General features: G+C 51.4%; 1 long non-coding RNA gene across 1 annotated transcript in view; it reads left to right on the top strand.

The window, feature by feature from the left end:
• The first annotated feature begins 3608 nt into the window (after positions 1 to 3608).
• LOC130257599 (uncharacterized) overlaps positions 3609 to 26562 on the top strand; it is a 35741-nt gene continuing 12787 nt past the window's right edge. Inside the window, exons 1-3 of the long non-coding RNA XR_008841347.1 lie at positions 3609 to 3767; positions 4014 to 4264; positions 13882 to 13951. This is a non-coding gene — a long non-coding RNA (uncharacterized LOC130257599). The remainder of the gene's footprint in view (positions 3768 to 4013; positions 4265 to 13881; positions 13952 to 26562) is intronic.

Below are 26562 nucleotides of genomic sequence, written 5' to 3'. Positions count from 1 at the left end.
GAGGATTTATTTCATTTTTCATTTGCTGTATGCATTTTCTTTGCTTAAAAAAAAAAAAAAAAAAAAAAAAAAAAAAGCCTTTTTATTTTATTTCATCATTGTGTATTATAATTTTCTTTTTCTTTCTGTTTTTATCCTAATTTTTTTTTCTTTTTTTCCCCCCTTTCATTCTTCCTTTTTACTCCCTGCCTTCCCTCGAATGCTTATTTCCTCAGGGCTTGTTGTTTGGTTTTTGTGTTTTGTTTTGTTTTATTTTGTTTTGTTTTCCCTGTATCACCCTGGAAGTGAAACGCATTTTAGGCCTCAGCCTTAAGGAAACCCGAATCATAGCAGTGCAGGTGGCCTGAGAGTCTGCACCTGGCCGGATCCCTTCGACGTGCCTCCACCCCCGGCCCCCTGACGGACAGCACCTCGCCCCGCCAAGCGAGGAAGGTCCGGGGCGGTCCCCACCCGGGTCCCGGCCCCGACGGCCGGAGAGAAAAGAGGAGCCGGGGGTGAGACGCAGTCGCTTTGCCTTTTCGGCGCTGGGGTTTGCTCAGAGGCGGCTTTTAATTACTAAACAAAGCGACGCGTTTCCTTCACGCCCGTAGGGAGCTGCCGCTTCTTTGCCGAGCCCCATGGTGAAGGGAAAAGCAAAAAAAAAAAAAAAAAATCCACCAAAAAAAACCACCCCAACCCAAAAAAAAACAATTAGGAGAAGATGCAGCTCGAGACTGCGAGGCGTGGGGGGTTACTCCAGGTTGGCTAAAAATAACTTCTCCTAATTAAAGAAAAGTGACGTCAGACGTGCAGGACGTAGAAGAGGGGAAGGCAGCGGACTCGTTCCTGGGCGATCACGTTAAATAATTCAGGGCCGGCCTGGTGACCGGGCTCTTCCGAGGTGCCCGCCTTGCCTGGCAGCGGGGTCACCCGAGCAGGGAGCGGGCAGCGGGGCCGTGCTGCCCGCGCCTGGGGCGGGAGGTCCGCGGGGCCGGGGCCGGTGCAGCACCATGGCCAGAGCCACCCCGCACCGCCGTCCCTCCCGGCCCGTCCCGGCCCGGCCCGGCCCGTCTCGTCCCGTCGGGCGGCCCGCCACCCTGGGTGTTTTCTCCCGTGCAGATGAAGGAGAGTCCCGCGGCCCCCGTGGGCTGCCCAGGGGAGGAGGAAGCCAGCTGGGCGATGCCACCGGAGCTCCGGAGCCAGGGCAGTCCCGCCGATCCCTCCCCAAGCTTCTCGCTGGTGCTTTGCGCTGTGCCAAGAAGCCATTTTGTACGCATCCTGCTAAAATTGCGCCAAAAAGAAAGCCCAGATAACCCCTACCCCCCAAAAAAGAACCCCCAAAAATAGCCAAAATTAAAAAAAAAAAATCCACAATAACCTCAGCCTAAAAACAAACAAAAATACCCCGAGAGCAAGGTATTCTCTCCCACGTACTGGGGCTCTGCTTAATACAGAGAGGGTCAAGGCGACAGCTCCGAGTAGAGCAAGACATTGCCGAAAAGGAGCAGGAAATAAAAATATTATCATATATATTTCTGCCAAGAAAATCACCTCTTTTGAGCGGCAGAGAGAGGGGATCCCATCTCCAGCCCCGAGAAGCCCGGCGAGGTGCGGTGGTTTACCCGCAGCATCCTCGCCTGAGCGACACGGCGGCCCGGGGGCTCGGCACGGCGGGCGGGAGACCTCGCACGGCGGCAGCTGGGCAGAGCTGCGGCTTAGCGAGGCTGCCTCTGCCCGTCTGGGCCCCCTCGCCGCTGCAGCAGGGACAACGGGGCTGGAGCGGGGCCGCCGAACCGGCCCCGGGAGCGGGGAAAGCTGTCGGCGGCACCCCAAGGTTCTCCCCTCCACCGGGGCCCCGCGGTGAGTACCGGGGCCTCCCCCGTGGCGGTAAAGCGAGGCCGGTCCCTGGGCCAGGCAAGCCCCCCGTGCCCGCTCGGTGCCACCGTCCCCGCACCCCCGGGCTGCGCTCCGAGGCAGCGGGGCAGACGGGAGTCTTCCCCCGCCCCAGCTGCCAGCATTCTAGCGGCGACCACCCTAACAGCGAAACCGATAAATTAGGAGAAAATCCAAGGCCGTCAAATTAAGGAGATCCCATTCACAGCAATTTTTTTTCCTCCCCTGTCTCCAGGATAGATTAAAATAAACGCCGGCCAAGTCCCCTCCAGAGCGGCTCCGGGCCGCGGGGAAGGCACCGAGGGGCTGGGGACAGAGAAAATATTTCTCCTCACCTTCTCCAGCCCCGTCGGGGCGGCCAGAGCACCCCCGCGCCCGTTTCTCGTTAGGCAGGAGGCGGGAGGGAACCGGCAGCTCCCGGGAGCCAAGCAAGGGTGGCCGGGCTCGCCTGAGCACCGGGAGCAGCGGCGGCTCGCAAAGGGCTGGCAGCCCGCGTCCTTTAGCTTTTAGCCTGATTGAGCTCGTAGATTTTATTTACTTAATTTTTAGATTTTTTTTAAGGGGATGGTGGGGACCGGGGGGGGGCGAAGAGAGGGAGAAATAAATAATCCGAGCGGAGCTCGCCGGGAGCCGGAGGCGGCGGGACCGGCAGGCAGCGCTCTGCCGCGGCTGCTCCCGCCGAGATCGCTGCGTTTCGCGATCCCTCGTTTTGTAGCAGGTCACATTTTACCCTCGTCTGGTATTTAAGGAAAGGTGATGTTCAGAAGCGGCGAGGGATTATAATTTTAATTTTTTAAATTTAATTTATTTTTTTTTTTTTTATTTAGTGAGGAGCAGGTCAGTTAAGCACTCTAGATAATCATATTTACCTCCTGGCATTTTAGTCTGATTATTGTTGCTGTTATTATTTGTATGTGCCGGATTCGATGCTACACGCACATCGCGTTAAGAATCAGTGCAGGAAATAGCAGAACCTGGTGGGAAAATAATTAAAACTGTGGGGAAATGGGGAGCAGAAAGGATCTGTCGGGGATCGCGGGTGCATCCCCGGGGGCACGTCTCGGGACGGGCGGAGAAAGGGTCTTTGGGGCCGCCCCCAGGTGCGGAGGCCGGACGGGAAGGGCATTGCTGGGGGAGGAGAAGGTGTGAGAGGGGTATGCTGCGGAGGGGGTGCATGGCGAGGAGAGGGAAAAATGGGAGAAGGGAAAACAGAAAGAAAATGGATGGAAAGGGAAAAGGTAGGGAGAAAAGAAAGGCCAGGGAAAGGGAGAAAGTGAAGGGGAGAGGGGATGGGGAGAGGGAAAAGAGGGGAGAGGGAAAGAGTCGAAAAGGAGAGAGTGCCGAGGAGGGGGAAAGGGAAGTTAGTTGCAGGTGCAAGGCTGTGCAGGGATGCTGCTCGGCTCTCGCCCAGCCCAGCGGAGGTGCCGCGGGGGCACGCCGGGGCGGGAGGAAGCGGGGAGGGGGTAGCGGAGGTGAGAGAGCCGCGGCACAGGCCGGGGCTGGGCGGGAGGGGGCGGCGAGGGGCCGGTGCCGCCCGGTGCCGCCCGGTGCCGAGCCCAGCCGTGCCGGCCCGCCCCGTCCCGTCCCGGCCCGTGCAAAGCCCATCCCGGCTGGAAAGCGCGGGAAAGGGGGCGCTGATTTAAATGAGGGGTCGGGGATTGGCTGGGCGCGGCGTGACGTCACTTCCCAAAGGGGGCGATTACCATGCGAGGGGAGTAGAAGTTGGGCAGCGGGGCGGGAGCGCGAGTGCCGCTCGCCGGGCCGGGCCGGTGGCTGGGCACCCAGCGCCGAGCATCGGCCCCGCAGCCCAGCCCGGCACAGCCCAGCCCTGCGCTGCCCGGCCCGGCCCGGCCTGGCTCGGCTCGGCTCGGCTCGGCACAGCCCGACCTGTCTCGGTACGGCGCGGTTCGGCTCCGAGCCCCCGCGGCACAGCCCGCCGTGCGCTTGTGGCTCTGCCCCGGCTCATCTCCGCTTCTTATTTATCTTTTTTTTCTCTCTCTCTCTCTCTTTTATTTTTTTTTTCTCTTTTTTTTTTTTCTTTTTTTTTTTTCTTTTCTTTTTTTCTTTTTTTTTTTTTTTTTTTCTTTTCCCTTTTTTTTTTTTTTTTTTTTTTTTAATGTGTGTGTGGTTCCCGGTGGCAGCTCCTGGCCGCCCTGCCCCGGCCGTGCCCGCACCTTGGAGCGGACGGACGGATGGACGGACGGATGGCCGGCATCCCCGACGGAGGGATGTTTCTGTCTTTGGTTATCTAGCTGTATGAGTGTTGTGGAGCCATCATAAAGCTAGATAACCGAAAGTAGAAATGACTTCCAGACCTGCTCGCCCAGGGGAAGCGGCCGCACCAGGACCGGCAGTGCAGAGACGGCCGGACTCGCCGCCCTGGGGGCTCCAGGTAAGGGCTGCGGTTCCGCGACCTCCCCGTCGAGCCGCTCCGGGCAGCCCGTGGCACCGCGGCAGCGGGCGGGAGGGACGGGGACAGGGAGGCGAGCCCTGCGCCAATTCTTCCTTTGCCAAATAAATTCCGGCTTTAATTATCTTTTAAACGCACGTCGAAATTCACTCCTAGGCTGCGGGGTGTCGCGGCTCTGGGAGGATGGAGAGAGCGAGCACCCTCCCCAAATAAATCTTCCCCCCGTCCCAGCCTACGGGTGAGACCACGAAACCCCCCAGCTTTTGAATATCTTTCCTTCTCTCTCTCTTTCTCTCCTGCTCTATTTTTTCGGCTTTGGATTTGATCCTGGCCTCCCTTTGGAAGGTCAAGTTGGTGAGAATGTGATCACTTTTCTTGCGTGCTGGCTGTTGCTTTTGTCCGTAGCTGCGGGGGAATGCCCAGGGAAGGGGTCCCGCTGCTGGGTGCACCCCTCCAGCTTGCAGCCGCCCGGCCCTGAGGCTTCTTTGGGAGCCGAGCACTTGGCAAAGCACAAAGCCTCCCTCACCTCCTCTGCAAGCCCCAGAAGTTGAAACATAATATGTATTACAATGTCTGGCAAATAAAAAAAAAAAAAAAAAAAAAAAAAGGTGGAAAAAGAAAGAAAGAAAAGAAAAGCAATTGGCACATCTGCATTCCGTTCCCATGGCGACACAAAGCACCGTGCTCTCCGCCGAGCCTCCCCAGCACGTTTTCCCAGCTGGCGTGGGGCGAGCGCCCCTGGCCGGGACCGGGGTCCCCCGGGCCCCCCGGCACCCTGGGGCAGGCTGCGAGCATCGCCACCAGCCCCTCGCCTGGCGCTGGCCGCTCGCATCCCGCAGGGATCATCCCCGCGCTGCCGCCAACCCGCACGGGTCGTGACAGCTCCGGGAGGGCTGCAGAGAGAAACCTTCCTGTGGCAGGGCTGGCGAGCGGGCTGTTCGCTGGCTCTGTGCCCCCCAGGAGATGCTGCGGGAGATGGGGAGGGCTGGGAAAGGCGCTGCCGCCTTTCCGCTGCTCGGCGAGGTGGAGTGCCGGTGCCCTGCTCCATCCTCCCCTCCGCAGCGGGCATCCCTGGCCGAGGGCGCCGGGAGCGCCGCAGGGCCGAGCCGCCCGTGCCCGGCAGCGTGCGGGGGCGGCGAGAGCTGGGAGCCCCCCGCACCTCGCAGGCAGGTTTTGCACCTTCCCTTGCACGGGGTAATGGCGTCAGATGCCACGTAGGCCCGCAAAGCTAAATCTGCCTGTGCACCCTTCCAGGGCCAGCAAAGCACCGCCATAACCACAGTAAGGAAAAAGGATCTCAGCCTGAATTTGGCTATACCGGGAGAAAGAAAAGTTCTGAGGAGCTGTTATTATATATTCTAATGAGAAATCATTGGAGAAATTAAAAAGGGCAGAGAAAGACGAAGACGCCAGCACTAATTCCGCAGGAAGCCTCCCAGGGAAAAGGCTGTGTGAGTGTGAACGCTGAAAAGCATGAAGGCCTGGAATTAGACTATCATTTAGAAAGCGTTACTAATCCGAAGTTACAGCAGTAATTCCATGATTTGCTGGGTCCCACACGCAGCGCCAGAATTAAAGATACGGATTTTCTAGAAATGTAACTCAACTGTGGCACCGAGTCTCGGCAAGACCCGAATGAATCATTCATTCCAAAGGCAGCGAAAGACGTGTCATTAAGAACCAACCTCCTTCTCTCCAGCCCATCTGGAATATGTATACTCGATGCAATCCCAGAAATTGTGGAAGAGATCGGAGGTGGGGAGGAAGGAATGTAGTCCTTTCCCTCCTTTATTATGTTGGCTATTTTTAAGAAATAATTTTCCAATTATTTTCACAATATTGTGAGTGGCACTCAATTCTTCTCCTATTTATTTTTTTTTCCCCTTTCGTGCGCTAGCATCGAGTCAGGTGCAAACGGTTTCAGTGGAGATGCTTTAAAACTAGACTGAACAAAGCAGGAGGGAACTGAGCAAGGTGGTTGATGAATGCATTTATTCCGGAGTAATGATTTGATGGGGGATGGAGGAAAGAAACATTCAAATTCCTAATGAATGTAATTCAGGAGGAATCATTCAACCAGCATGTTAGAGAAAATCTGTTTGGTGGGAGTGTTCTGCACTGGCAGAACCCAGGAGGTATTTCTGTTCCTGGCTTTTGTAATTGCAAAAAGGTGAAAATATAAAAAGAGGATCTGAGGAAAAAAAATATACACACATATAATAAATGTCTTTGTGTGTGTATATATAAATACATATATATATATAATTTTATGAAATAAAATGGAAGTGTGGAAATCCGTGTCTACATGAGAACTCTTACAAAGGGTTGATGCAAGCTTTTACACCTTGCTATTCAATCAGCTGGTCAGAAAATACTCTTGACTTTTACTATTTTTTTTCCTCCACAAAATCACCTCTCCTGAGTGATTTTTCAGGTATTTTTTTAGGCCATGTACTTGGTACACTTACTTCACAGCAGCTCCCCTGAAGGGGACTGAGACAGGGACTGAGCGATTTGGCCTTTAATATCCAGGAGAGAGAAACTGTGATTGAATTTTTTCTGGTGCTTTAATACTTCATTTTTGCCCCCATTGTTGGCATGAACCTATGGGTGTCTCAAGGAGCACCCCCTCAATTAACAAGGGATGTGGCAGTGAGTGATGAGGGACAGCCATATGAAAATCCCCAGCTCATGTGTGCTGGGTGGGGGGTCAGACAATGGGTGAAGCCCCCCAGCAGCAAATCTCTGCTTGCAACATACCCGCTGCATCTAGAGAGTCCCTGGCAGCTCCACCGACAGGTCTTTGCTTTCTGTCTGTTTTTTTTAAGTGTCATATTGGAAGGGAGGTCTCCAAGGGTCTGTCCTTGGGCCAGGGATGGATTTTGGCTGGACATAGTTCCCTTTGTAGCTTTGCTTTTTGCCCTGTTAGGGTAGCTGTTGGTTTGGATGGATCTTTGCCCCTGCATAGGCAAAACCCAGAAGGGAAGGTGTCTTTTTTGGGCGTGCTGAGATGTGAGTCCATGTCACGGCATTCCTGGTTCTTTCTCTTGTCACTGGGACCCTCCTGGTGGAGCAGTAGGATACAGCGTAGGCCAAACGTGGGTGAGGTTCCTGGAGCTGGGTTGTGATGTCTTTGTTCTTCAGGCAGAGCTGGGGATGGGCAGAGGGAGACAGAAGCAGAAGAATCGGCATGTGCCATTGGGGGATAAATGGAAAATGCAGTGCGCGGGTTTCACCCCAGGGAAACCATGCTCTGGGAGATCGTGTGCTCCAGCTCACCATTTCCCACCTTCTCCTAAAACTTGTCCACCATGCAGTGGGTTTGGCTTGGTGCATGAGACGAAGGGGGTTTATACCAAATACCTGGGGAAGCCAAACTCACCAGGGCTCGGGGTGAGGTGGAGAGGAGCTGTTCAGGCCCTGCTGTTTGAAGGAGCTCCCCTGGAAGCCAGGCTGTGTGAGCATGCACGCTTGGTTATGGATGAAATCCCATCAATGGGCGTTTTTGTGGAACTGCCTGGCATGGCGAGTTGCACTCTTGAGGCTGGGCTCAGCCGTTTCTTTTGTCTCTCTTGGCTCCCATGCCCTCCCTGCACCCTTGATGCCTCCCTTTACCTGCTGCTCTGCCCTGGCTTTGTCTGTGCTGCCAGAGAAAGGGCAGAGCCCAGGAGCTTGGAGGGTCCATCCTGCCTGTGGCCATGGATGGGTGCTGCTCATCCACCAGGGAGGGATCACAGCTGCCTGGGAGTGCTGGGAACACTCTGGTGTCTGGATGGAGGGAAGGTGCTGATTTGGCATCTGCAGGTGTGAGCCCTGAGGCACCTGGCACGTGGCAGTGCAGGCACACCGTTTGTGGTGTGGGTACTGCGTGTCACCCCGACACTGCTGCTGCCACATTGCAGCCCCTCAGTCACCCTGAGTCTCTGGATGTCCCCAGGGGCCACCAGCATAAGATGGACGTGTCTGCCCACCCTGGCTTCCCCAACACATGGTACAGGGAGTCGCCCTGCCCAGGTCGGGGTTTTGGTGTTTCGTGTCCACAAATCTGGTCACTTTGGAAAGGTTTTTGCCGGAACTCAAACTGGAAAAACATCATCTTGGGCTTCTCACCATCCTTCTGTCCCTCTGAGTGCACGTGTTTGTCACCAGAGCTTGCACACGAGGCTGGGCCATCACTCTGCCCACAGCCAGGCTCCCGGCATCCGCTGAGAGTCAGGATAAGGTTCTGGCTTTGGTGTTTTCTAATATTTGTTCAGGGGCTCAGGTTTGGTTAGGAGCGTTTGCCTTGAAAGCTGAGGAGTGGGGGTAAAAAAAGAAAATGGGGGGAGCAAAAGAACACAATCTCCGGCAGTTTGCTGTCTCTTGGAAACTCAGCTTGCTGTTCCTATAGAGGCTTTCTCTTTTCCTTCACCCTGGTCTGGCCTTAAGTACCACTTTAAGCGGGCTTTGCTCATTCACATCCAGGCTCCTTAGAGCAATTGAGCCTGCGGGGGTTTGAAAAGAAGGGACAGTCCTTCAATGGCAGGACCTTGGGCCAGGCTAATTGGTTTTGGTTCAAGGGGATACTGGATTTGTGAAAAGCCCAAAGACATCTTTCCCACGCCAAATCCCGGCTCTTCAGAGGGGGAAGTGAGGGATGCTAGGTGGAGAAGGGAGCTGAAAGAAAGATGGCTTAGTTGAGGAACCTCGTAAGGACACGGGTGCCCAGCAGCCTGGGCAGGGACGGGGCAGCGCCCCGGGTGGCACGGCAGCACAGTGTCCTTCCTCCTCGGGGCAGTGGACAGTGGTGGCTGGCTCTCGGTGGCATGCTGGCAGCAGTGGCCTGGGTTCATTAAAACCAGGCTTTTTCAGAGCATGCCAGATTCCCATGGAGATGCCACAAATGCGGGAAGGATGGGACATGGGTCCAGAAACCAAATCGCATCTGTGTGCTCACCTGTGCAGCCGTAGGGGGGGAATTTATTGAGGTCTCCTATATCTCATTTTGATTTAGGAATTTATTTATTTTTAAGCACTGACTCTCTCTGGCACCATTCCAGCAGTCCCACGACCTTTACTCTCCCCAATCCATAAAAATCACTTAATTATTGGGCTGAAAATCAAGGCTTGGAAACAAAGCCAGCTTATGGGACCATCAGTTCTTGATATATTTCCTGAGAGGACATATTTCTGGGCACCTTCAGAGCAGAGCACGCAGCTTGTTGGATATGAGATATCAAGGCATTATTTATTGAGGAAGTCTTCACACTCCCTCATCTGTTATAATTAACTGATGACATTTTTTCTTAGGTTCAAAATATGGTGAAAAAAGTATAATTAGCACGAAGCTGAGGCACTGCATTAAAATGTCTCCTATAGTTAATGTAGGGTAGTCGTGCTATTTATTATAGGAGGAGCTGGCTCTGACCTCTGTGTTGCCTAACACTTTTTATTGTAAAGATTCTTGAACTTTTTTTTCTTTTTGAGAACCTCTGACACTCCCATTGTTTGCTGTGGGCCCTTGAAATTCGTCTGGGGGAAGCTCTTCGAGTCGAGAAATGCCTATTCTTTGTCCCTTAAATTCCTTTCAGGTTTAGCTGAATTATGAATTGTTCAGAATCGCGATTTCCCTTCGCCTGCCTCTTGGGTGGGGGAAAATTAAAATTTATTGTTCCCCTGGAATAGTAATAACAGATCAGGAGCAGGGTGAAACCATGGACTCCCACCACTTTATTGCAGAGCTCTGGGCCAGCCAGGGAAGGTGGGAGGGTGCTCACAGCCAGCTCCATCACACCTTTCCACCTTTAGGTCATATCCTTCCAGCACAGGCCTTTCTCCTGGGAGAAAACTCCTCCATGTTCTGGTGCCAAGAGGAAAAAGTGAAGAGTATGTGGGTGCACTGGCCTGGGCACTGCCAGCCCCAGCAGTCCCCTTCTCCACTGGCCCCAGGAGAGCAGCCTTCTGCCGCTGCCAGATAACATTAGTCCTGTATTTCATAGTGGCAGAAATCTGTGCCGAAGCTTGGGGCTTGAAATCTCTCTGCCCGCGCAGGATGAAGCAGGGATGGGTGCGGGGTGGAGGAAGGGGAATTTGTTACACTTGCCTACAATTGTTTTTCTTTTTGCTTATATAAACAATCTATTATTTATTAGCTATAAATAATGCATTTTTCTGTATGTTTAGAATGCACGTGATTTCTGTATATTAAAAATGTACATGGTTGAAGGCACCAAAGCAAGCGCTGATAAGTCGGGGGGTACCTGATTTCATTTTGACCATGAGACGTTAATTCAGCCTCTCCCTGCCCATGCCCTTACGAGGCTGACGACACGGTCACAGCCTATTTTTAGCTCACTCCCTCTTTTCCTGTCCAGAGTGGCTGCACAGCGAGGTGGAATTAAGGTTGCATGGACAGCCATAAATTGGACACTTCCTAACTTTGAAGTGCTTGACCACGCAATCTAGGCGAGGGCTCTTCAGGGCAGTATTTCTGCTTGTGGCGTTAACTGCATTGGCTGGGGACGTCAAACACGGGGTAGAGAAGCTGTAGAGCAGAAAAGACCTATCAGACTATTGAAAGTGTTCGTTTGAATAGGTGGGGGAGTCAACACAGCCTACACTTGATCTGAGCTAAATGGCCAAGAAGATGTCTCCAAGCTGAGAGGGGGAAAGCCTTTGTTCCTTCCAAGTCCCTGCCTTGATGTTTTCTTTGCCTTTGGTTTTCCCTCGTTCCCTCCTAAGGAGGTTTGGGCTCCTGCTCTTGAGGAACCTTTGGCTCGTGTAGGGAATTTATGTGCTGGTGGAAGCGAGGGTGTCCCTAGGAATGTGCACACATGCACGCTCCCGTCATCGCACCAGCAGACGTGTGCTACCAGCTCGCAGGTACTTGCTGATTGGCGTCCTTGCCTTGCCTTGCACACTCCCTCTTTCCCATGTCACTGTCAGGAGCCATTCCACATGTTGGAGGGAAAGGAGAGGCCTTTGTGTTTTACATAGGAAGGATAATCTCTTTTTTAGCTGCTGGAAGAATTATTCCAAAGGTGATTATATGCAAAGCACATTTATCTTTGCTTGAAATAGCACTTTTTTGTTTTCTTTTTTTCCTTTGTTTACTGGTGGGTATCTCCATTCTGGCTCTCAGTAAGTTGCTTGGCTGTCTGTTTTTCAGTATAGTGGACACCTTGAGCAAATCAGTCTGGAAAGTAAGCAGCCCTTTGTTTTACTTTCCCAGGTATAATGCAGTCACAGCCCCTTGCACATACCTTGTGCTGAGACCAGAGCACTCTCCCCCAGCTGGCAGTGTATTTGCCCTGGGTTATAATTATTTGACCGAGCAATTTTGTGTTTCCAGAATTCCTGGAACCTGATACCTGCCTGGGGCTGTTTCTGGATCAGCACAGGTATCCAAGTTTCCTGCGTTTGGTTTTCCATTGTTTGGGTTTGACTTGTGTTTCATGAGCATCTCTTTCACAACTTTCCCCCTCTCTCCTGCGTCTCAGTTCAGCAAAGGGCCTGTCTATCTGAATGCAGGCAATAAACATCTGTTCTCACCCTCACTTCTGTTAATGAGATAGAGACAGGTAAGCATCACACATACCAACTTCTCTGCTCTCAGCAACATCAAGGAAACGGTGACAAGTTATTAATGGAAAGTGATGGTCTGGGTGCTAATTAGTGCTTCCTTTTCAACTTTTACCCACATGTCTGCCGAGATGCCCATCCCAGCCTCTCCTCTCTCCCTGCATCCCTTTGTTTCCAGCACGTTCTGTGTTCATTGTGCACATCCCATGTCAAAGAGTCTTCTCTATTTTTTCCCTACTGATCACTTTCTGCATCCCTTCATTGCCTTTTTTTCCCCTTTTCCCTGGCACCCTTACCCTCCTGGTTGTTCCAGCCAAAGAATAAATATTATATTATACTAGGATCTGAAAGCTTGGGAATGGGGTATGTGAAGTTGGTCAGGAATTGCTCATCTTTGTCACTGGGTAGTAATATTTGCTTGTGGCACTGGTGCACGGGGTCAAATTACCCTGGGGATGTGAGGTCAGAGATCTGTCCCCTCTTCCCACAGGTAATGCTGTAGGGAGCCTCCCAGCAGCTCACAGGTCTTGATCATGGAGCAATTAGTATTTAAAGTAGATCTTGTGGTAATGCCCAGAGACCAAGTAGGACAGGCCTCCATGGTGTGAGCCTGCAGGAGATGACAGGTCCTGCCCCAGAGAGTTTGTGATCTAAACCCTAAATGGTTTTGCTGTCCAGCAGCCCCTGTTTTTTTTTAATGCCTGGTTTTTGAGATCCACCCCAATTTATGCTGCAGCAGCTACATGATTCCTGGTCTCAGCTTGGTGCCCGCTCTCCCCCGTTTTTCTTTCTTCTGGTCCCTGGGCTCTGCCCCTTCCCCAAGGACACTAATCATCCCCTCCTCACCTTTTCTGCACGGGCTGTGGGTTTCTTGCTGCCAGGCTTGTGTCCCAAGGAGCTGCCTAATCTGCCCCTGTCATTCCCAGTCACAGGCTCCGCACACACCATAGCTTTATGGGGAATGCTTGCAGGGCAGTGGGAAGAGGCAGCCATGGTTTGCACATCAGCTAATTAATTTTCATGACTGAACGATGCTGCCTGGTCTCTTGTTTATACTCCTCGCCTCTCCCCTTCTCCCCCTCCTCGCTGACACACACACAAGACGACACATCTCGCAGGAACGTCAGCATCCTTCCACAGCCTTGAGACGCGAGCAGTTATTCTGTTGGCTTGTCAAACGTGGGTTTCCCTGCTTCATGGTACACAGGGGCCCCCTGTTTCACATTTGCTGATTCTTATTAGACCCAGCGCGCCAGGGCCCTGTCTCTCCCTGCAAAGCAACGCGCCGCATCCCATCCATAAATCCAACCCTGGAACAAAGCCTCTTCTACCCTGCCCCATATTTCTACCCAGCCTGCCCGCTTTCCCCTCTCTCTCTCTCTCCCCCTCTCCCGTGCTGAAGGTTTCCTAGTGCCAGGGAGATATGATAATTCTTGTGAAGAGAGCATGAAATGCCTCTGCTCTTTGTGTCTGTTTAATTCAATGAGAATCCCAGCCCCAGATGTCATGAATGGTGGGCTTTGTGCTGGCCCTTCCTAAGCCCTAACCGCCAGCCCAGCTCTCTGTCTTTCTTGTTTCCCACCACTGGATACTGATTAACAAACTAAATTATTTTTCCTCCCTAATGATGTTTTCCCACTTTGCCCACCAGGCTGGAAGAAGCCACGGGGAGGAAAGAGTTTGTGCAAAGGATGAGATAGCCAGGGAGAAAATTAAAGAGACAGTGTTGCTGTCTGGGCTCTGGCAATGCAGGTCCACTCGGCTTTATTTCCTTATTAGAGAACGGGGTCGTGTCTGGCTGTATTTTACGTGGCTGGGTGTATTTCAGCCGAGGGATGGGCTTGAAACATCTGCACAATGTATGCTCTGGAGCATGCCAGGGTCTGTAACTCACTTGCAATTGTGTGTGCAAGTTTGCACGGCCCCAAATTTAAGGTCTCTTTTTCCAAACATGAGTGACATGTGGTAATTACTTGACATCCGTCCATGCATATGGGAACCTCTTTCTAATTGAGACAAATTCTCTTTTCCTTAATCAGACATGACTGAGAGTTCGTGGAGTGGGATGCCTTGGGAAGGGCTGGGACGTCTCCACCTGAGCAAGGAGAGGTGAGTCCCTGGAAGTCTTGCTGAAGGATCAAGTCCAACTGATGCATGGGAGACCAGCTCTTTTACCTGATCCCTCCCTCCCTCCCACAGCCAAATTCCCAGCCAGGCTTTTGAAACAGGGCCAGTTGTTAGCTGCTGCTTGAGAAGACCAGCAGCGATAATCCAGGGAGCCTGGATGGAGCTGGAGGCAGGTGGCCAAAGTAGGATTGTGCAGAGCCACCTGCTTCTTGGAGCCCAGCAGTGCCTCTTTGCTGGACATCAGCAAAGCTGTGTCCAGTGAACACCCTCCTGGGAACAGTAAAAGAGGATGGGTGTCAACCTTGTGAGTAGAAAAGATGATAGGGAAGGAGAGAGCCCTTTAACAACAATCTGGGGGTCTGAGCTGTGCCGTTGGGAGTCATTGAGAGGGGGTTGGTTTGGCATTTTGTTTTAAAAAAGCCCCAAACAAACAAAAAAACCAGAGCACCTGTGTTGGTGGTGTGGACTCCTCTCAGCTGGGACACAGGCAGGGACAGATCTGATGGACAGAGCATGATGGAGAGCTGGGTGTGCTTAGGAAGGCTCTACAGTGGTGCAGTGCTCAGCCCTGTATTTATCCGACAATACAATATATGTATTTATTTCTCACAATTGAAAGCTTGAGTCAGAGAGGGCCAGAGCTCTGCCTTTCCCTGTGCAGGTCTGGGAGGTTTGTGCAGGCTCAGCTTGTGCAGCGGCTGCTCCTGTCAGAGCCAAGCCAGTGCTGCGGTACCCAGCCATGGTTCCCCTTTTCCTCAGCTTTGACTCAAAGGGGGAATAAACAGGGAAAAAGGAGCTGTTTGCCTGCACCCACCTGCAAGCACACCCACTGCATCCAGCAAAGCACTGCCTCGTGCATGGCCTTTGCTTCCCACTGCAGTCACATCTGACCCTTATTACTTCTGCAAGTTAGAACAAGGCAGGAAAAATGGCTGTGCAGTGAGTTTCTTCATGCGCCAGGATTTATTAAGAACAATAGGGGAAATCAATCCATCTATGTAGAATACATCGCAGGCTGCAATGGGATAAAGCATTTATTCCGCTCTTGAAGGGTAGAGCTATAACTCATGGGAGGCAAAACCCTTAGTGCTCTGGAGTCCCTTCCCTTCATGTGTGCAAAGAAATGCTTTAGCCCATGGCAACCCACCAGCTATTGAATTTGTGTGGAGAATCTGCCGTCCTTCCCCTTTGCCGGCCCCTTTTTGGAAGGCGAGTCACTCATTAAAACACACCTCTGGAAAAATGAAGGGGCTGTCGGTTCGAAGGCATCTCTGCATCTTGGTTTTACTTTAAACAGAAAGGGAATAGAAATGTCTCAGTGATTTAAAAGCAACCCCCCACCAATTTTGAATGGACAGATTGTGCTTTAACCAACGCAGGATTTGCTGCAACTTTCTGCTGATGCCCAAGGACCAGGCGCTGCAATTACAGCGGAGAGGGATGGGTTGGGGTGTTGTGACAAGGCGAGATGCTGTGCAGGGAGATGTGTGTTGTGCAGCTGAACACCTCTGTGCTGACTAAATAGATGTGTGTGTATATATATAAGTACTCCCTGTGCCCAGCTCTCTACTCATGGTAGAAGGCATGCAGTGCAAAGACTGGAGCAATAGTTAGCAGGGGCAAAAGGTGACCAGGATTTGTTATAATCTTTCTGGGTGTGACAGAGTGTGAAGCTGGGGGGGCTGGGGGGGTTGGCATTAATAGTGAAGTGGTATTTTCACTAAGCCTATTTTCACTGGGTCTAATCTATGTTGTGGGAAGAAGATCTCTTCCATAGGGCAGACCCAGCGAGGCTGGTGAGTTGTTTGGAGGGGTCTGGACTGCCAAGGAGCACGGGCAGTAGGAAGCAGACACGTCAGACAGCCTTCCTCAGCAGAGATGTCTTGGTAGGTAGCGTGCTGTTGGGCAGATGGGGTTAATTCTTACACCCAAATCAAAAGGCAACCGAGGGGGGAATGTTTTATTAATGAAAGCAGCCCTTTGTGAGTATTCCTCCCGAGGCACGTTCCCTCCACCCGCTGCCTTCCCCCCTGGCTGCTGTCTGGCCCCACATCTTGCTCAGTACCTGCTCAGCTGCCACTCACCCACTGATAGGTTTCATCAAGAAATGTCTCCATATGTGTCTGAGTCCCGAACCTGGGTATGTGGGATGGGAGGAGGAGGAGGAGAGATGAGTCCTTGGCCATGCTGGAGACAGGGGTTTGCCACAGGCAGGCAGAGCTCTGCTGTCACAGGTTGCACGTCAGGCCATTGATTGCTGCAATGGTGCTGCAGGAATCACCTCTTGCTGGCACTGAAGAACAAGAAAAACAGAGTGCAAGGTAAAATGCAGGTTGAAAGTGGGTACTTCAGTAGGTAGGGGATGAAGGAAACAGCTAGAGATTGGGTTGGCAAGGTTGGAAGTGCCTTGCTCACCCTGCAGTCCCCTTTCTATCTCGCCATCTCTCTGCCTGCCAAGCAATGGGCTCTAGAGAGGAGCAGGGGATTTCTGTGAACCTGGAAAGCAGCCTCTCCTGGTGTTTCTTACTGTGCTGTCTCCCTGTGCCCGTGTCCTCGGGGGCCCTGGACACCTTGTTCTGTTAAAGGACAGGGCCGTGGGAGTGGCAAGGGCTGTGTGTGGAGATTATTTCTGTCGCTTTGTTAAAAATAAAACAAAAGCTGGTTTATGACAATTGATTCAGGAGAGAGAGGAAGTGGAGCTCAATTCCCAGAGCACCTTTTAGCAAGGCTCTGCATGCGCGGGCGTGTGTCGTACGCGTGTCAGAACTGAGCACCCACGGAAGGCCGGGTCGGGAAACCTCACATGGAAGCGGGGAAAAGACCCCAGTGCATGGCTGCTTCCCTGAGGGAACCCCCGCAGGGCTAATGTTTGATCTGAGGCTCCGTTGTACTCCTCTGAAACCTTGGGATGTCAGGAGCTCGAAGGGAGCCCGGGATAGAAGAGGATGCTATTTGCATTTTCCTATGAATGCATCTATTTGTATAAATCTGGTGTCTCTGTGCATGCGCACACTCCCCTACGCATGCATTTGTTTGAAGAGCAACACGCTGTCCCCGTAGTGTTCTCCGCTCAGGGCCAGAACTGGTTAGTCTGAAATTCAGACTCTTCCTGGAGGAGCTGCAGCTCCCCTCCCTGCTTCAAATCTAGCAATGGCTATGGACATAGGAGTCCCGAGATGGTTCACCATGCGATAGCAGAGTTTCATTGTGGGGGATGAAGGCTCCCCCTTTCAAATTTGCACAGACATCAAAAGAGTCTGGAAGGTTCAAACAGATCACAACGTAATCAAAATGCCAAGCCACCGTCTGCTTCTGCCTTTGGGTTGACAAGCAGGATTAGCACCCAAGGGAAGCAGGGTGTAATAGTGTTTCACGGGCACTGTGAACAGCCCAGGAGTGTGTGGAGTACAGAAAGGTTAGCCGAAGGGCAGGTCTAGTTACAGACGGACGGTTGGGGGGCGGATTTTAGAGCAAGGAGCTCTACACGTACAACCTCCGTGGGTATTTACTTTAGCAGAAGGCAGGACTCTCCTGTATACCAGTGATGTCATGCTGGAAGCAGTTTAAGCTAAACTGGAGAAAGCCAGTTTAAGAGTGGAGATGTGCACCAGCGTGGCGAGGAGCAGCAGCAGTTGACCTATAGTGCTGTCATTATAATGGTGTGGTTTTCCGTGTAGACAACCCTGGAGCGGAGCAGCTAGCCTGCCATCCCTTATGTTTCACTGTCTAGCTGAGATGTATAACATGGCCCTGCCTGCATGCAGTTGCAGTCACCCTCTGGTTCTCCACAAGAGTACCGGAGCAGATGCCGAATTTTCAATGTGCGTTGTGTGCCTATTGCACCATGTAAAATAGTCCCATCATAGCTAAAGACACATGAAATGCTTCCCAAATACTGCTTTAGTGTCAATAATTGCTGGTCTTGTCCTGAGGGCAGCCCAAGACCAGAGATGAGAGTTCCTTGGTTGGTATTTGGTGTTGCTCATTTGGAGAACTGAGCAACACTGATGTGTCCACTGTAAAGCCTCCCATGGAGTGAGAAATGTATCTGTAGCTTTGTCTGTATTGTCTGTGTAACCATGCGTTTTATTACTGACCTTGTTTTAAATTTGTGTTAAATTAAGGTTTAGGAAGCTCACATCTTCTTTACTGATATCTCTGCAGTTTGGGTTTGGGATTTATTTCGTTTTGGCCAGGAGAAAGGCATAATTTGCCTATAACTCACTCTCTGATGGCTGGACAGGTGACATCTTGCCTTGTAGCTCTCAGAATGCTCTATCTGTCCAGGCTGTGTCTTCCAGGGCCAGTCCCATGCCTGGCAGCCTTCAGAGCTCGCTGGGACACAGCGAGGCAGGCGGCGACCTGCGTGGGGATAAGCCCACTCGTGCCCAACGGTGAGGCCATGGCGAGGGCACAGCCGCTTCTGTGGCCACGAGCAGGGCCCAGGCAATGCGTGCTGCCTGGTGAAGGAGGAGTGTACCAAGATTGTTCCAGCCAGGAGGGCTGTGGAAGGAGCTGTGGGAGTGCCGCGTGCCCAGCGCCTTGGCACCGTGAGCAAGGCCCGGGCTAAAATGGCCGCTCGCCAGTGCACTCTGGCCCACCATGGCAACTCCTTTTCTCCCGGGGCCCCCTTTACTGGCTGCCACCGCTCCCGGGTGCCCACTGCCTCGGGGCTGGCGGAGGGGAGCCCGCTGGGATGGGCCAGCTGCAGGCCTGAGGCAGCGTGGGCCCCGGCGGCCATTTTGCGGGAGGCGAGCGCCGCCTGTAAGATGGCCGCATGGGCATGAGGTGGGGTGCAGCGCTGCCTTGTCCTCGCCACGCTGCCTCCCTCACGCCGTCCCCTCCTTATCTTGCTAATTACCGATGAAGGCAGAACAATAACGGGAGCTGGCATGCCCCAGTTCTTTCTCTGCCACCTCCTTCCTCGGGCGGAAAATCTGCGCGCACACCTCCCCCCCACCGCCCGCCAGCCCCTCTGTGATATTAACTGAATTAACATACTTCCTAATTTGCCCTGTGTTTTTCCTGCGCCGGCTCCCAGCCGCCTTGTCATGGCTTCTCCAACTGGTGGGGAAGAAGCGAATGCGTTCATCCCCTCCGCTCGTTTGGTTGTATGCGAAAAATCCTTAATGACATCTAAAAGGGGTGGTGGGACAATAGCCCACGCGGGGTTTGGCAGGAGACGTGCAATATTTACCCCGCCAGACCATCCTCGCTGCCTCTTTGCCGAGGGATTACGACGGCCGCCGTCCCCGCGTTCCTCCATTTATTTATTTTGCTGGTGGCGGGGGGGACGCGTTGGCACGCGGCTGCTTTGTGCGCCTTGCTTCACCTATGAAAAGGACATATTAAGGTGTTGCCATAAACCCCCGGATGACAAAGAAAGAGCCTTTCTCTTCTGCTTGTGGGCAACAATGACAGAAGCCTTTAAAAACCAAGAATTTTTTTCCCCCCAATTGCAGAAGGCTTCCCCTAAAAGGAACTTAAATATATACCATTAATTCTAAAGCGCTGAGCTCCTGCTAACTATGCCATGCTTTTTTTGTTTCTCATAGTATTTGTCCATTGCAGAGAGCAAGCCAAGGATGCGGAGACTCCCCCGCCCTCCTCCCTTTGTTTAAGTGACAAAATGTTTCTATGTTCTTGTTTAGAAAATAAACCTTTGTGGGTTTTTCAGCTTTTAGTTTTATTTTTTTCCCATTTATCGTGGTGTGAAATCCAAACTCCCCTTCTTCCCAGATCTTGGGAATCCATGTTCCTCATGATCAATTTTCCCTCCTTTATCTAAAAATACAACATTATTTTATAGCATTACTCTGAAAATGCAGCAGTTATATTTTGAATTTGAGTATTCAGAGCTTCAGGATATTGCAATATTTTTTTTTACAAGCGATGAATGAAATGCAATGATTTAAGTGTGTAATGCACAATACAGATGCCATGCATTGTAAATACATTTCAGGGGCATAAAATCCAACACAGAGAGCCGGTGTTCCACGAAAGCTGGGAGTCCAAAAATAACTGTAAAAATGAATTGTCTGTCGGGATGAATCTCTCAGATCCAAGCCAATATTTGCAGGGTTACAGTATACAACTGGCTTACTTATTGGCATAAATATCTCATTTTAAAATGCCGATGATAAACTGAAAAAGGGGTGAAGGAGATATTTGACTGATTACTGGATGCCATGGATTCCCTGCATTTAATTTCATACTTACATGCTATTTACTTATCCCATGTTTATGGGTATGTGCTTTAGCTTCATATAAATCTCTCCTGTCTGTCTGTCTCACTGCGTTCTTTTCTCTTCTGCCATCCCATCTGCTTCTCATGGTCCTTCTCCTGAAACCACATCACAGGATCTGATGGGGATAATGGGAATCCGCCTCTGGTCTCTATCATAAACATGCCAACGTGGGCTATTGTGTCGGGAGCCGGCGGTCACCAGATGGTGCTTGGTTGCCCAGGGTCTGTGTCACTGAGTTTGGTCTCTTGATAAACCAACAGCTCCTTTAGCATTTTGTTTTCCCCCAAGATCTACCTGCTCTGGCTGAGGAAGGTGTAAGGACCTTGGGTAATGAATCCCAAGGGATGAAATCCTTCTGGGTGTGTTGGGCGCTTTGCAGCCTCAGCTATGCAGCTATGAGCTGCCCTTGAAGAGCTGAGGTTTGTTAATCCCTGTGCTCAGCCGTGTTCACCCTGTCTGCATTCCTGGAAAGGAAAATGAGCATGGTAGTTTGGGACTGAATGCTGTCTTCATGTGAAAAGCGGTCCATGTCAACCTAAGCAGACATCTTGCTGTCTTTATGTACTGGGCTTGGGAAGACAGGGCAGAGACATCTCTGTGATGCAGACAAAATCAAGCTGTCTCCTCTTGCCTGGGCTCATAGGCAACTTTTGAGTGTCTGCAAAAGGACTGGCTTGTGCAGGTATCATTGGGAGATGGAGATGTTACAGAGTGACTGAAGTACGGGGCTTTCCCTGTGAAAAAATGTCCTCCAGCCATGAGAGACCCAGGGACAAATCCTGCTCTTCATTATGTGCCTGTATGTCCTCAGGAGGTCCTGGACATTGTTGTACATGTGAGCTGCAGAGCGGGGATTAATGTAGAAATAAAGATTGAAGATAAAAACAGTGAGAGCGATGGCTCTTCCTGAACACAGACAGATGGAGAGAGCCTGGCATAATTACATTTAGCAAAGGGCCGCCATGAATGAAACCAATTAAAGGAGAAGCAATGCTCATATGAGAGTGAGAGGGAGAGGGGAAAGCAACCAACTCTCTGGGTCTTCTTGGGCATCCACCTTCTATAGGGGCGAGTCACGTACCATCCCCAAGTCAGGGGCGAGCTTGTGCATGCACCTGCCTCCTGGCTTAGGGGGACTTTGCTTATCTGCCATGGTGAAAAAAGAAGGAAATGGGAAACATCGGGTGCTGGCGGGGCCGGCATGGAGCTGGCTTGCAGCCAGCCCCAGCCTCGCCGTCTCCATTGTCTCATGGCTTTAATGCGTGCCTAGAAATCCAGTATTTAGGATTCAGGTTACCATTGTAAAGCAGAAAGGTCGTGCTCAGCGCCACTTGGCGTGGATTCCTCTGGCAGCTCTTTTGCCTGCGTGCCCCATGTTGGGACGGTGTTGGCAGAAGGCCTGGGGCCAGGAGGCTGTGAGGAGCACGTCTTTGCTGCCTCTGGCATGGTGTATGCACCTTGCAAGGGATGCTGCTGGCTTTGGGATTTACGGAGGGCAGCAGGAGGTGTCCAGAAAGCCACACAAAGGAGAGGTTTGCATTTCCTGGGCAGCCAAAGCTGAGCGTGCCTTGCTGACAAGCTTGGCATAAAATCTAGCAAGGCAGGATCAATGTGTCTCTTCCTTTGGCTCTCACTTGGTGGGAGCTTCATGAGTAGCTGCTGCTGGTGGCCAAGGCTAAGAGAGGCTTTTGGGACTGTTCCTCCTGATTTGATTTGTAGTCCCAGAAATGGCTGTTTTCCAGCTTTCTTCCCTTCTTCTACTACCCTGCTCTCAAGGGAAGGAGCCTTTTGGGTAGAAGAGCAGCTGGCAAGGCTGGACTAGAATAATTCGCAGGGGTTTTAGAGCAAACCTTGGGATTTGGGGTGTCTGTTGCAAACCCCAAGCAACTGTAATCAAGGACTGTTTAAAAGTCTCAGTTCTCACTTAAAATTAATAGAATTATGCTAACAAGAAATGTATTTAGGGACATCTTAACTGCAGGGAAAACTCTGGAAACAAGTCAAAGACCTTGTAGGGCTTAGTCATTATCAGTCTGAAAAAAACTCCTCCAATTAGTTGGCTTTTGGAATGAGTCTTAGCAATTTTGGGGATCAAGACTCAAAGCTCAAGGCTGACAGTGCAGGATGCTGTGTAACGCCCAAACAGGGAGTACAAGAGAGACTGACAACACAGAGTGTCATGGATCACACTGGGTTGGATAGCGACTGGCTTGAGTCTCATTAAAGCCCCTAGAAACACTGAGGACTCTCAGAAATGGTCCCAGCCACTGTTGTATGGCCGTGGGCACAGAGAAACTTGGGCACAGAGGTCTGTGGTCCGGGAGGTAATAATTGGTGATGTTGGTCCCTGGCACCCTATTCTACAAGAGAGGGATGCACATTTCTGCATGTACTAATGAAGGTGGTGGGAGCAAGGCTGTACAGATGCAGACTGGCTGTGCCTGTGGATATGTGTGGCTCTGTCTCATTCTGAGAACAGCTTGAAAAACAGTATTTTACTTCCACACTGCCAGAACTCAGAAAAAAAAAAAAAAAAAAAAAAAAAAAACCTTTTTAAAATTTATTTGGTCCTTGCTTTAACTGGGAGGTCATGTACTGTGTGCAGCACTGTGGAAGACTCTGCTTAAGAGCCAGAGAAGGAGATGCTGTCTCTATGGTGTCCTCATGGGACTGTGCAGGATCTCCCCAGGCTGCTGCAGACATGTCCCAAGTTGCCACTTGGACCAGTGACTCAAGGGAATGTGCTCCTTCAGTCCATTTGTGATACATTTCATAGGTATTGCCTTGGTCCCAGTGGCCGATTCTCTGAATGTGCTGTTGCCAGTGTGAGTTTTAATACATCTTACGCAGAAGTGTACTGGAGCTTTCCAGAATGAAGGGCAAGCTGCATGTGTGAATCTGGACCTGTACCAAGCTTTTAAGGCAGTTGTGGTCCTGCACAGTCCCCAGGCTGAGCTTTCTGATGGCGTGGCACTGAGGAGCAGAGTAGAAATAGAGAGCTTCTGAGTGGGTGCAAGGCTGGGACCCATCTGATTCATTTTGCTTGCAATCAGGTGAATGGGTGATGTGTCACAGCAAGCTGAGAGCTTGGGGAGAAAACAAATGGTTCACATAGATAAGTGCTGGCTGGGGAGCCCATCAGGTGCCTGCTCCCTTGCAAAGGAAAGATCCTTCCTGCAGCTTGTTGCTTTTCTGTAGGCTCTGACTGACTTCTGCCTCCTTGCCTCCTTCTCATCCCAGAGGACAGAAACTAAAGGAGTGCCTGCTATTGCTGCAAGAGCTTGAGGATGTGGTAGGAAGTGGCTGGTCTCTGCTACCTAATTAGCAGCAAGGCTGAGTGCTGGGAAACAAAGGCTCCGGTTTCTACACTCTCTTCATCCTTCTTCCCTTCCTTTCTAGCCCCTAAAACCACTCTACTATGGGATGTTTCCACAGATACCTCTGTGGGTGCGTGGATGTGGAGGGCAGTGTCTGGTTTTGTGCAGTGGGATGAAGATGGGGATGATGTGCTTTATTCCAGACTTGGATCAAGCACTCTAGGGAAGGCGTGGCTGGAGGAACAGGGATGCATCAGCTGCAGCTGTCTCGAAGCTCTGCAGAGTGCCCTTCTGCCTCCTTTGGGGAAAACCTGCCTGTGTTGACCCATTTGGGCATGGAGCAAGCAGAACTGGCCACAGATGCCTGCTGTAAGAAAGGCTTTGCCTGCTCCATGCTCCAAAGGCAGTACCAGCCTACTGGGATTGTGGCACCAATGATCAGTGGGGCCAGTGCACTTGGCTCAGGGGCTGAGAGCTGTAAGGGCTCTGCTGGGGAGGGATCCTCTGTATCTTGGGGAATTTTCACACCTGCATCCTCTGATCAGACCTGCTCAGTGAGAATCATGGTGGCAGGCAGAGGGACACAGGGGTGTTTGAACTGTGTGCTGTAGTCCTGAGGGGCTTGCTTTATGGCTGTGCAGAATTAGTCTGTGTTTTCTAGGCCACCTTTGAAAAGTGGCTGAAAATTTGATTTCCGTAGCCTAAAAACTGAGCTCTGTGTTTGGCTCATTAAAAGACAAGCAAGGACTAGAAATCTCCTGTGACTTGAGAGCCCAGCCAAGCTCTGAATGGCTCAATGACAGTGGAAACGGGCTTTGCTTTTACCATAGTCAAGTTTACCGCTGCTGTTCCCCCAGTTTGTGCACAAGTGCCACACTGAGGAGCTTCCCAGCTGCTCTCTGCTGCCTGAAGTTGCTAGGGCAGAAAGGCTCCTTTGGTTTGGGAAGGACTGGAGTGGTGGCTGTCAAGACTGGCACCTCTTTAGTGCTGTGTTTTCATGGCTGTGCTTGGAAATGGCGGGTGGGCATGAGGCCACCAAGCCCTGAGAGGAGGGATGTCTCTGGTGACGACCACTCATGTTGCCATGCAGCCCTGAGGAGCGGGAGGCTGTGTGTCAGCCCGATGGAAGCTCTCTGCAGGTCCTCCTGCCCGAGGAGCTGGCAGTGACACATTTCTGACACAAACTGAGAGGAGATGCGGGCGTGAGATCCCGGTCATGTCATTTGGGATCAGGTACCAAACCCAGCCGTCGCTGCACGCCGCGCAGGGAGCAGCTGCCCCAAGCGATGGTGAACATGATCCTGAGCTAACCCCGAGGCACCTGCTCCCTGTGTGTGCCTGTGGCAAGGTGCTATCCTCAAGGTCTCCCAGCCCCACACATAGCTGCTGCCGGGCTCTGTGGCTCTCTGCAGTGGAGCTGTGTATGCCGGAGGGATGCTGACTGAGGATGTGACGGGTTCGCACTGGGCTTGCGTTAGATGACGGGTGCCGGCTCCACAGGGTGCAGGCACAAATATCTCAGGGGGATTTGCTTTCCTACAGAGCCTATTGCTCTCACAGGAAGATGGAAAAATTCGGGTCCTAAAGGGATGAACACTGCCTGCACTTTGAAGGCAGGCATCCCAGGAACCATAGAGAAAAAAAAGTCACCCACTGATTTTTTTTTATTTTTTATTTTTTTTTTATTTTATTTTTTTTATTTCTCCCTGTTTCTGTCTGCCTATCAGCCTGTCAGCCAGCTAGATGCTAATCCACAGCAGCAGCAGCACAAATAAAGCTAGGCTAGAGGGATGCTAATTTATGCCTGGATTTCATGCTTTGTTTTACTTCCCCACTTTATTGGACAGAGTAGGCTTTGTGAGTGACGTAAAATGTTGCGTGTGCTCTCCCCATGGCAGGTTCCTGCACATGCAGCAGGAGAAGTTCATTTCTCTGTAGCCCCTGCTGCCTTGCACATGCCTTCCTCTGCCTCCCCCGGATCATTTTTGGGGGGTCATTCCTGATAAACCCCCATCTGATGAGGACTCCCTCTAAGTTTCGTTGCACTCTATGTGAAACCCGGGGATGTGTTTCCAGTCTCATCGTGTCTTCTCTCATGGTGCCAGCATTTATGCATCTAAACTGTAATTTTTTATGCTCTTGCTGGGTAACCAGTCTTCAGCCTCAGCAATTTGCATGAATAAATGTCATGTAAAATCATCTGCTCGTGGGTAGTGGCCAGCCAAAAAGTTATGTTGTGAGGCAATCTGTTCTGAGTGATCTGTTTAATGAGATGTTGAGATTTACAGCTCTCAACATCCATGGGCAAAAGCATGTGTGGATTTAAGATCACAGCCCTGAGGTGACTTTACCTGTGTAGTACAAGTAGGTGAGAAGTTGCATTACTTGTTGGGAAACTCAGTGTGTTAAACTGTGCTGTTGGGCAAAAGCCTTTGAAATGCCCTGTCTTAAAGGGAAATGTAAAGAAAAGAGGTGTTAATAACAGAGGGTCTTGCATGGTTTCTTGCAGGAGTCTTGCATGGGATCCCCACTGGGACCTTAAGAGTATAGGAAAGGATGGATCAGCCACCAGAGGCAGGGAATGGATGTGTTGGGGGTTTGCTAAGGTTTTCAGTTCTGATTAGAGGCAAAGGGAAGGAGATGCCCGAATACCATCGAGTCTCTGTGCTTGCCAGGCTGGTACTGACTCTGTTCCCTGCAGCCAAAGCTCCATGAGCAAAGCAGCAAATAACTGGGGAAGGAGAGACGAGGCAAGACAGAGCTGAAGGGGGCTTTGAAATGGCCACACTGGCAGGGATCTATGAATTCCCTTGCTTTTTCACTCGGTTTTCTCACAACTCCTGCTGGCCTCTGCAGAGCAAGTTGAGGGGAAGAGCTCAGATGTGGGTCTTGTAGCAAGGTCTGCCCTCAGCTTCACCAGATTAAGTCCTAAGTGAGGATTTAATTGCGTTCAGTAGAAGCTGCCCAAATTTACAGCATGGAAATGAGAGCAGAATCACAAGTGTCCTTGTTTCCTTTTACCATCAAA

The sequence above is a fragment of the Oenanthe melanoleuca genome, chromosome 10 (assembly GCF_029582105.1).
Source record: "Oenanthe melanoleuca isolate GR-GAL-2019-014 chromosome 10, OMel1.0, whole genome shotgun sequence".
In the NCBI taxonomy this organism is placed as follows: domain Eukaryota; kingdom Metazoa; phylum Chordata; class Aves; order Passeriformes; family Muscicapidae; genus Oenanthe; species Oenanthe melanoleuca.
The sequence above is the reverse complement of the archived record's forward strand: the minus strand, read 5'-3'. Positions and strand labels throughout refer to the sequence as shown.